This window comes from Hibiscus syriacus, unplaced genomic scaffold (genome assembly GCF_006381635.1).
Source record: "Hibiscus syriacus cultivar Baekdansim isolate YM2019G1 unplaced genomic scaffold, ASM638163v2 tig00111392_pilon, whole genome shotgun sequence".
Lineage (NCBI taxonomy): Eukaryota > Viridiplantae > Streptophyta > Magnoliopsida > Malvales > Malvaceae > Hibiscus > Hibiscus syriacus.
Genome location: NW_024063078.1, coordinates 1,529,215 through 1,540,499, shown reverse-complemented (window position 1 = coordinate 1,540,499; position 11,285 = coordinate 1,529,215).

The following is an 11,285-nucleotide window of genomic DNA, read 5'->3' as shown; positions in this document are numbered from 1 at the left end:
ACAAATATCTAACTCTCACCTAACTAAATTGATGTAAGCAATGACATCATTACTTAAATGATGTAAGCAATGACATCTTTAATTAAATGATGTAAGTAATGACTCAATTTAGTTTGGGTTTGGGTTTAGGCTCCCAATGGATCAAGTTTATGATCCAACACCCCCTTAACTGATCTCGTGACCCCTAGTAGGTTCTTTAATCTTAAGAAGTCTTCGCTGGTCAGTGGCTTGGTAAAAATATCAGCAACTTGATATTGTGACTTCACGTATTCAACTTCACATCTTTCTTGCACACACTCCCTTATATAGTGGTAGCAAATATCAATGTGCTTGCTTCAATCATGGAATACTGGATTCTTCGCTAAGGCAATGGCTGACTTGTTGTCGACACAAACCTTGGTAGGCTCTTCTTGTATCAAACCAATCTCTTTCAATAGATTTCTAAGCCAAATTGCATGACAAACACATGAGGTAGCAGCAACATATTCCGCTTCACAAGTGGAAAATGTGACAATCGGTTGTTTCTTTGACATCCATGTGAACGCAATATCTCCCATGAAAAATACGAATCCAGTAGTACTCCTTCGATTATCTATGTCTCCACCCCAATCACTGTCGCTATATCCAATAAGCTTGTAATCATTAGAAACTGAATAGAATAAGCCAAAGTCAATTGTACCTTTCAGATAGAGAAGAATTCTCTTTGCGGCTTTAAAATGGGTGGTTGTTGGAGATTCCATGTAGCGACTAACCAATCCAATTGCGTGAAGAATATCGGGTCTCGTGCAAGTTAGATAGCGTAGACTTCCTACCAAACTTTTGAAGAATGTTGGATCTACACTTTTGCCTTCTTCATGTTTGGTCATCTTGATCCCGTATTCTGTCGGTGTGCTTATTGGCTGACAGTTCTCCATCTTAAACTTCTTCAGTATCTCCTTTGCATAGCTTTCCTGTGAAATGAAAATTCCATCATTTTGTTGCTTAACTTCAATGCCAAGGTAGTACGCCATGAGCCTCATGTCTGTCATCTCGAATTCTTTCATCATCACATCCTTGAATTCTTTAAACATGCTTGGGTTTCTTCCAGTGAAGATCAATCGTCCACGTAGAGGCACACGATCAAATATCTTCATCTTTGATCTTGATATATATAGCATGCTCGTAGGGACATTTGTTGAAGCCATTCTCTTGGAAGTACTTGTCGATTCGGCTATTCCATGCCCTTGGTGCTTGTTTTAGCCCGTAAAGAGCCTTATTCAACTTCACCTTGTTCATGCCCTTTGACTTCATAGCCTGATGGTTGCTGAATGTAAAGTTCCTCTTCAAGAACTCCATTTAGGAAGGCAAACTTTACATCCATCTGTTGTATCTTCCACTTGTTTTGAGCTGCCAAAGAAATGATTAGTCTGATGGTCTCCAATCGAGCAACAGGAGCAAATACTTCATCATAGTCAATTCCACTATAGCCTTTAGCAACTACCTCGCCTTGTGCCTTTCATCTCTCCTTTGGCGTTTTGCTTTGTTTTGTACACCCATTGACACCTATCGCCTTATGTCCCTTGGGAAGTGAGGTAAGTTCCCATGTGTCATTCTTCTCGATGGCATTGATTTCTTCATCCATCGCATATCTCCATTTCTTTTCTTGTACCACTTCTTGAAAGCTCACTGGTTCACAATCGGCAAACATACAAAATAATGTAAGATTATCTTGTCGTTCAGTTACCTCATAGAGATCTCTAAGGCTTCTTGTGCATTGCACAACTCTTTCACTTTGACTCCCACTTGACGATGACGAAGGTAATGAGTCTCCTTGAGTGGTTGATGTTGGTGAAGTGGGTGGAGTTGCAAGCTCTTGTTGAGATTCATCTAGTTGTTCCCTCATTGTCTGCTCATCTTCTTCAATGAGGAAAAATTGAAGTCATCTGTATGAGAGTTAAAATCCCATTCTCCTTCTTCGTTGAAGACCACATCTTGACTAATCACAAACTTCTTATTGTCTGGATTGTACAACTTGTAGCCCTTCGAATTAGCATCATAGCCGATGAAGATAAAACTCTCGCTTTTATCATCAAGCTTCGTTCTTCTCTCGTCTGGTACGTGAACATAGGTTATACTTCCAAAGGTTCTCAAGTGGGAAATGCCAGGCTTTCTTCCACTCCATGCCTCTTGCGGTGTCTTTCCCCATACACTTCTTGTTGGAGATCGGTTTGACAAGTAGACTGCACGCGATACTGCTTCCGCCCAAAATTCTTTGGGTAGTTTCTTGCTTTTGAGCATGCTTCGTGCCATGTCGAAGATTATTCTGTTCTTTCTTTCTGCCAACACCATTTTGCTGGGGGATCTAGGAATTGAGAGAGCTTGGCTTGATCTGTCCATACACATCAATATGGATGAGCTCAAGTGGCTTCTTGGCTCTTGTCTCTGACTCCTTTGGAAAGCTTTTCCTGAATTGTTTCCCGACTAGACACCCTTCACAAAGCTGGTCAGGATGGTTGATGCGAGGTAGTCCCTTCACCATCTCCTTCTTAGATAACAGCTTTAGACCTCCAAAATTGAGATACCCAAATCGAAGATGTCAAAGCCATGATGCATCTTTGTAGCAAGCTTTCAGGCACTTTGCAACATCATTTTATATGTTGATCAAAAACATTCTATTCTTTGACATCGACACTTTAGCAATGAAGTTATTCTTATCATCTTTTATAGAAAGATTATAATTATTCATATGAATATCATAACGTTTCTCTACCAGTTGCCCTAAACTTAAAATGTTATTTTTCATATTGGGCACATAGTAGACATTTGAAATAAATTGATGTCTCCCATCTTTCAAACGGATAAGAATGTTACCTCTCCCTTTCACTGCTATTGTGGAATCATCTCCAAACGAAACATTTCCGCTTATTGACTCGTCTAGCTCCACAAAAATGTCTTTCCTTCCACACATGATTGCTTGCACCACTGTAAAGATCCAGGAATTTGCTTGGCCACCATCAGTTTCCTTTCGTGCTAGAAGAAGAGTTTCTTTGCCATCTGTCTTTTCCTCCACGTAATTGGCCTTCTCCTCAATTTTGTTGTTGGGAGCTCTACATTCTGAAGCATAATGCCCAAATTTTTGACAATTATAACATCGAATTTGAGATTTGTCATACTTTGAGTTTGGATTAATTCTTCCACGGCCTCGTGTTGAACTTTCTCCTTTCTCATAGTTGTTGTTGGAATTGTTATTGTTGTAATTTCAACCTCGTCCACGACCTCGACTTCCACCTCGTCCATGGCCTCTACCTCTGCCTTGGCCACGTTAGTTTCTATCATTGCGTTGGCTCTCATGCATATCCTTGAGTTGCAGCTTGAGGAGTTGCTCAGTAAACTCATGCTTCTTCTTATGCTTCTCTTCGTATGCTTGCAATGATCCTTGGAGCTGCTCGGTCTTCATTTCTTCCAAGTCTTTAGTTTCTTCAATCGTCACGACGATGTGTTCAAATTTGGGATCCAACGAACGGAGTATTTTCTCTATTATCCTCACATCTTCTAACTTTTCACCATTTCTTTTTAATTGATTAGAAACATCTACTACTCTTGAGAAATAATCTGAAATAGACTCAGATGCTTTCATGTGTAAGGATTCGAATTCACCTCTTAATGTTTGGAGACGAACCTTCTTCACTTGCTCGGATCCTTTGTAAGAGGTTTGCAGCTTCTCCCATGCTTCCTTGCTAGAGCTTGCACTTGAAATCTTTTCAAAACCATCATCATCTAATGCTTGGTAGATGAGGTAGAGAGAGCCTTCTTGTATCTCTTTCTTGAATCCTTCAAAGTTGTCTTTTGATCTGGTGTAAGAGTAACAAAAACATCATCATTCATAATCTCGTTATAGCCTTTCTCTATGATATCCCACACATCTTGTGATCCAAGAAGTGCCTTCATTTTGATACTCCAATTGTCGTAGTTGTTGTTGTTGTTGAGTGTCGGAACTTGGAATGGTGCCATACCATTTGCCATATCTCTCAATATAATGAGATTTTGTAAAATCCGATTGCACGAATGAATCTGGAACGCCGAAAAAACCTTGGGAGGGACTTGGACAACTCGGTCAAGGGCTCCAACTCGGCTGACTCGGTGAGTCAACTCGATTTTCTGGCAGCAGTCTTCCGGCAGTGCGTGGCGGTGCGTCAGAACTCAGATTGAGAAAATTCTGGCGGCGTCGGATTCCTCTCGTCGAGACCTTCGATCTTTCCAACTCTCTCTGATGCCACTTTGTTGGAAATAAAACACTCACACAAACAACTTTTATTGAAACTCAAACAAATATTACAAGAGCACTCTCACTCAAAAACAAGAACTACAACTCACTCTTATAAGACTTTGCTTCTTCACTCACTTAGAAGCTCTTAATTTTTCTTAATGCTTAAAACTAAAATGGGAAGGGGTATTTATACTACTCAAGAACAATCCTACACCACACAAATAAACTAATTTAAACCATTACAAATTCAACAAATATCTAACTCTCACCTAACTAAATTGATGTAAGCAATGACATCATTACTTAAATGATGTAAGCAATGACATCTTTAATTAAATGATGTAAGTAATGACATCAATTTAGTTTGGGTTTGGGTTTAGGCTTCCATAATGGATCAAGTTTATGATCCAACACAAATATCTAAGCATTATTGTGATTAAAATTGCGGATTCTTAAAATCATTGCAGGTAACAACATAAGAGTATGATAAACCATACATATACTGAATTCAAGGGCTACAGTTAAGTGAAAAATGAGTGTAGCTAGTGCCTAGTTGCCACCACCAGGACTTGGTACTGACTGCAATATTCGATCAATTTCAGCAAGATGAGCAGCAAAAGCCCTTTCATTATTAGCCATTACATGATCATTATCAGTTGGAGAATTCTTGGGAAAATCACTTGGAACCAAAATTTCCTTGGGGGAAATGACTGCTGCTTCCATCTCAGCATTGAAAAGCTTCCTAGGTTGCATCGATGGTACCTGATAGATCAAAACAAAGACAACTATAAGCAAATCAAGACATAAGCGAGCCATTTTCGGAACCTCAAGTAACCTATATCGCTTGGTTTTGAAGGGATTTAGATTGTGTGCATCAGTTGGATTTCGAGGTACATATATATAGATGAGGATTGCTTCACTCTTCATATTGGCTAAGTCATCGTAATTGGGACAAAAATCAAGTAAAATTTAGGCCGGTTTGAAATGATTTTCAGTGAGGAATTTGTGGTTGGTACAAATCACGTAATTGGTATTGTTGTTTTCTGATGTATGATTACAGTTTATCGTTTTAAATATTATATATATATAATACAAATATACCTTAATTATATATTTATATAAAAATTTGAATATTAAAATTATTAATTAAGTAGGGTAAGGTACACAAATGGTCTCAAACTATTGGACACTACTTTGTTGAGTCTCTCAACCATTAAAAGTTATAAAATGGTCATCCGACTGTTTCATATGTATCATACTCGTCATTTTCTATTAAAAGATTGACAATCTTCTAAGCTAGAGTAAATATGTTGACAGAGATATGATAAAATATGATCCCAGAACCGTTTAATTTGTATTTTGTGGATTGATTATCTGCTTATATTATGTCATCAAGCCAGTGGTTGAAACATTATGCCATTGAGCTCATGCTTAAAAGCAACGATGTTGTCGGTAGACATCATTAAAATATGATTCTATAATGTCTTAGGCAACATATTAATTTTCAACTCAGATAAACGTTATTTTTTAACGAAAAAGACGAGTTTGAAACTTATGAATAGTCGGCGACTTAATAAAACAATACTCTATAATAAAGGGACCATTGGTATTTGTATACTTTATCCAATTATATATATATATATATTTAAAAAATATGTATGTACCGTACAAATTAATATTAATCAAAACTAACCGAAATATATAGAATTTTTTACTAAAACAAAATTTAAAATATTTAATATCTTAAGGGTAAACTACTAGAATGACCGCCTAACCTAATTATAGGGTTTGTGTCGATTTGACTACTATTTTCAAAATCTCGTCAATATGATCATTTAACTATTTAATTGGTTTTAATGTACACTTAGGGGGTGTTTGGATGGGGAATGTGAGATTTCCATGGGAATAGAATCCACATTCTCCTGTTTGGTTAGCCCGAGAATCTCATTCCCGGTAATGCAAGATTACCAATAGTGGATTTTTTGGGGTATATTACCGGGAACGTCATTACCTCCATTTTCTTAGGTATTGCTGGATTACCGACGTTTTGGACTAAAATGTCCTTAATTTTTTTTTCTTTCAAAAATATAATTCTTTTGTTATTGAATAATAAAAATTCTGCGAAGGTTAAATTACAAATTTATTCTTAAACTATTTTAGATTTACAAAAAAAAACTATAATTAAAATTTTATATGAAATTCAGGGGTTAAAAAAAATTTACCATTTCATTAAACCTTTTTATATTTTCAATTTTGTAAAAAAAATTATATACATTTTATGAATTTAAATTTTTTAAAGAAAATATATAAATATTTTTCAATTTGTTAAAAAAACAAATATATAATAAGGACAATTTGGTCAAATAAACATTCTAATAATCTTTTATTCTTTTAACCAAACATGATCATCTTACATTCCTGCTAAGCCAACCAAACACAAAATACAACATTCCCAGTAATCTTATTCCCTGGTAATCTTACATTCCTACTGATAATTTTACATTCCGTGAATCAAACGCACCCTTAATGTTAATATGTGACGGAAGTGTTACCTGACAATTACTAAAATTAGTATAATTATACATTTGATCCTCAATAGTTACATATTCCATCAATTTAGCCTTAGTTTTAATTTAATTCAAAAAATTAATCATCCAACTAGGAGGTGCCACGTGTCAACCGATTATTTTAACATATTTCACTAGTGACATGTGTCACCACCTGATTAGAGAATTTTCTTAAATAATTTTAATATTTAATTAATTAATTTTTTCACAAATAAGATAGTGACACATGTCACTAACACTTTAAAGAGAAAACAAATAAGAAGAAACATTTGCTATTTGAGGGAATTAAAACCAAGGACCTCAAGTGTGGATGGGCACGTCTCTACCACTAAGTTAAACCAAACATTTGGTTATTTATTTACTATAAATCATGACAAAAAATAATTAAAAATTTTAATAAATAAATTAAATTTCATATTTTGAAATCAATTAAATAACTAAACAATCATATTGGTGAAATTTTAAAAATGGTGGTCATATTGACCCTAACCCCATAATTAAGTGGTCATTGAAGTAGTTTACCTAAAAAATAATTCAACTCATAATAATTTAAAACCGATACGACGAATACCGATACAATATTAACGACCAGTCTACCATATTTGGAAGGCTTCTTTGTGGCCAAAGTTTTTTATTAGAGGACTGGTTTCTGGCACCAGAAACTTGAAGGATTTTCCATGGCAGATAATGAAGTCGCTGGATCAATCCCAGTCTCAATCTCCAACGCCTCTCAGCTTTCTGTATTGGAGTTAACAGGAAACTTATTTTCTGGATATGTTCCAACGACTCAATATTCTCTTTGCTAGGTGCTAGGTTGCTGGAGATGGAACTGGAAGGGATAGGAAATCCCATGAAAACCGACAACAATTTAACATATATATATATATGAACTGCTTCTACACTGAATCTCACTGTCATTATTCATTCCAACAAATATCTAAGTATTATTGAAATCAAAATTTCAGATTTCTTAAAATCATTGCAGGAAACAACATAAGAGTATGACAAACCATACATATAACGAGTTATTATAAATATTTTGAGCCGCTAATGTACAAAGATACTCAATTCAAGGCCAACAGTCAAGCGAGAAATGAGTGTAGCTAGTTGCCACCTCCAGGGCTTGGTACCGATTGCAAACTTTGAACAATCTTTGCAGGATGAGCAGCAAAAACCCTTTCATTATAAGCCATTACGTGATCTTTATCAGTTGGAGGCTTCTCGGTAAAATCACTTGGAACCAAATTATCCTTGGGGGAAATGACTGCTGCTTCCATCTCAGCATTGAAAAGCTTCCTGGATTGCATCGACGGTACCTGATAGATCAAAACAAAGACAACTATAAGCAAAGCAAGGCATAAACGAGCCATTGTTGGAACTTAAAATAGCTTATATCGCTTGGTTTTTGGAGGGGTTTAGATGGTGTGCATCAGTTGGATTTCGACGTACGTATATGTAGTTGATTTCAGAGATGGATTGCTTCATGCATCACGTTGGCTACTCAAGCTTATCTTTTGCTAAAGATGGTAACCGGAAATGGCATTGGACAGGATAGGAAATCCCATGAAAACAGACAGCAATTTTGCATTTATATATGAACTGCTTCTACACTGAATCTCATCTGTCATTGTTTATTGCAGCAAATATCTAAGCTTTGTTGTAATTATAAGGTTTAAAAGGCTCATTTGCCCCCTAAACGTTAAAAAATTACCTCTGTTGTCTTATTTTAGGTAAAATACATATTTAGTCACCCAAATATCCCTTTGGCACCTTTTGGTCACCAAACTATTTTTTAAAATTATCACTAACGTTATGTTTTAGTTTCATTTTGGTCACCTGTCATTAAAAAAATAACATAATTATTGACGTGGTATTTTTTTTCAACGATCATGTGAAATTACCTTATGGTGACACGCCAGTATCATCGTTAATTTTTTAACGGCAGATGATCAAAATGAAACCAAAACGTAATATCAGTGATGATTTTGAAAGAAAAAATAGTTGAATGACCAAAACGGAACCAAAGTAATAGTTAAGTGAGTAAATATATAGTTTACCCCTTTTTAATGTTCCTTAGGGGAAAAAAGGGGCTAATCAGAACGGTCCGTGGCATTTTTTTTATTTTTATTTTTGAAAAAAATACTGCTGACTTCAATAGAGAAAAGGTAAATTGTATGTTTAAGTCTATCGAATTTTATTTTTATTCAGTTTAATAAGATTCTATGAATAAAAGCTCTCACTAAGTTGTAATATAAAAGGCATAGTGTGGAGCATCAACTGATAAAAGGACTAAAACACACAAATTCATTAGTGACTATATTATCTATGTTGGTTTTTGGCAAAAGTCCCACATTGGTTGTGTATAAGGAGGAGGGAAAATTCTTTTGTTATAAATAAAGCCCTCCTCCTCCTTAGTTAATCATCCCACAAATATAAGCCTTCTTCTATTTTAAAGGCTATTTGTATTCTTTCTCTCTTTGTAATATTTCCTCTATTAGTGAAATATTTTGGTGTTCTCTTTTATGTCTATTTAATAGCTATTGTCGGGTATAGTTGTTGTCAATTATTGTCCTATTAAAATTACTTGTCTTGGTAGTTCTGTCTAAGGAAAGTGGGTTTTAAGAGGGACCATTGTGACCCCTCCTCTTTCCTGGGAATCTACCTTGGGGTGATTTTTAGTACAATCGTTTTCACACTAGTTACCTAGATAATAGTTTTCAAGGTGAATCTGTTATTGGTGGAAATTAACCCGAATTTCACAACAATTGATATCAGAGCTATTGGTTTATTTTAGTATGCTCTGTGGTTGCGGCTTAGGCTGATCTTCCACATCAGAAAAATTTCCTTGGGATAATTGACATTCTGCATTGGCAGCTATTAAATAGAATTTGTAGCAGAAATGGCAGACGCTTCTTCATCTTCAATTTTGGCAAGAAATGCTGTGACAAATGTTAGATTTGCAGTGGAGATTTTTGATGGCACCGGTCATTTCAGCATGTGGCAAAGCGAGGTTCTAGATGCCCTATTTCAACAGGGTCTAGACATTGCTATTGAAGGAGAAAAACCAGATGATGTTGAGGAGAAAGAATGGAAGAGGATCAATAGAATGGCATGTGGTACTATTCGATCGTGTCTTTCTAGAGAGCATAAGTATGCATTTTCTAAGGAAACTTCTGCAAGTAAATTGTGGAAGGCACTGGAGGAGAAATTTTTGAAGAAAAGCGGTCAGAACAAACTCTACATGAAAAAGAGTGTTCCGCTTCAACTATGTACCAGGTACCACTGAATGATCACATTACTAGCTTTAATCAGCTGGTGACTGATCTGATGAATATGGACGTGACTTTTGAAGACGAAGATCTGGCTCTGATGTTGATGGGATCACTTCCTGATGAGTTTGAGTATCTTGAAACTACTCTACTTCATGGGAAGGTTGATGTGTCTCTCAGTGAAGTAACTGCTGCCTTGTATAGTTATGAATTGAGAAAGAAAGACACAGAAAACACAAGTGTCAAAGCAGAAGCTCTTGTTGTTAGAGGCCGTTCCAAGAGTCAGAATAAAGGAAGCAGAGGGAGATCGAAGTCAAAGTCCAGATTGAGCAAAGATGAATGTGCCTTTTGTCGAGAAAAAGGGCACTGGAAGAAATAATGTCCCAGGCTAAAGAATAAAGGCAAACCTGAAAGGGGGAAGGCTGTCTCAGAATCAAATGTGCTCGAGTATGATGATGGAGATTCAGATTTCGCATTCGCTGCTACGCCATCAACCAGCTGTTCCAGTTCATGGCTATTAGATTCAGCTTGTAGCCACCATATGACCCCCAATAGAGAATGGTTCTTTGATTTTAAAGAACTAAAAGGTGGAATTGTCTACACAGCAAATAATTCCCCTCTTGACACACTTGGGATTGGTTCAATTCGCTTGAGGAATCAGGATGGATCAATCAAAACCTTAACAGGTGTCCATTATGTACCAGATTTAATGAGAAATCTCATCTCTGTGGGAACCTTAGAGTCAAAAGGTTTAGAAGTGAGGGCAAAAGATGGGATTATGAGGATTATCTCTGGTGCACTGGTGATAATGAAGGGAATCCGAAAAAGAAACAATGTGTATTACTTTCTGGGTAGTACAATTGTTGGGACAGCAGCAGTGGCAGCTTCTACTGATTAACAGGAGTCAGAAGCAACCAGGTTATGGCATATGCGCTTGGGGCATGTTGGTGAAAAATCCTTGAAATTACTGATAGATCAAGGATTATTGAAGGGTGCTCGGGCTTGCAAATTAGCTTTTTGTGAGCATTGCATCAAAGGGAAGAAGACGAGGGTGAAATTTGGAACAGCAATCCATGATACTAAAGGTATTTTAGATTATGTTCATTCAGATGTATGGGGGCCTTCCAAGACAACTTCATTGGGAGGAACACACTATTATGTCACCTTTGTTGATGATTTTTCCCGGAGAGTTTGGGTGTATCC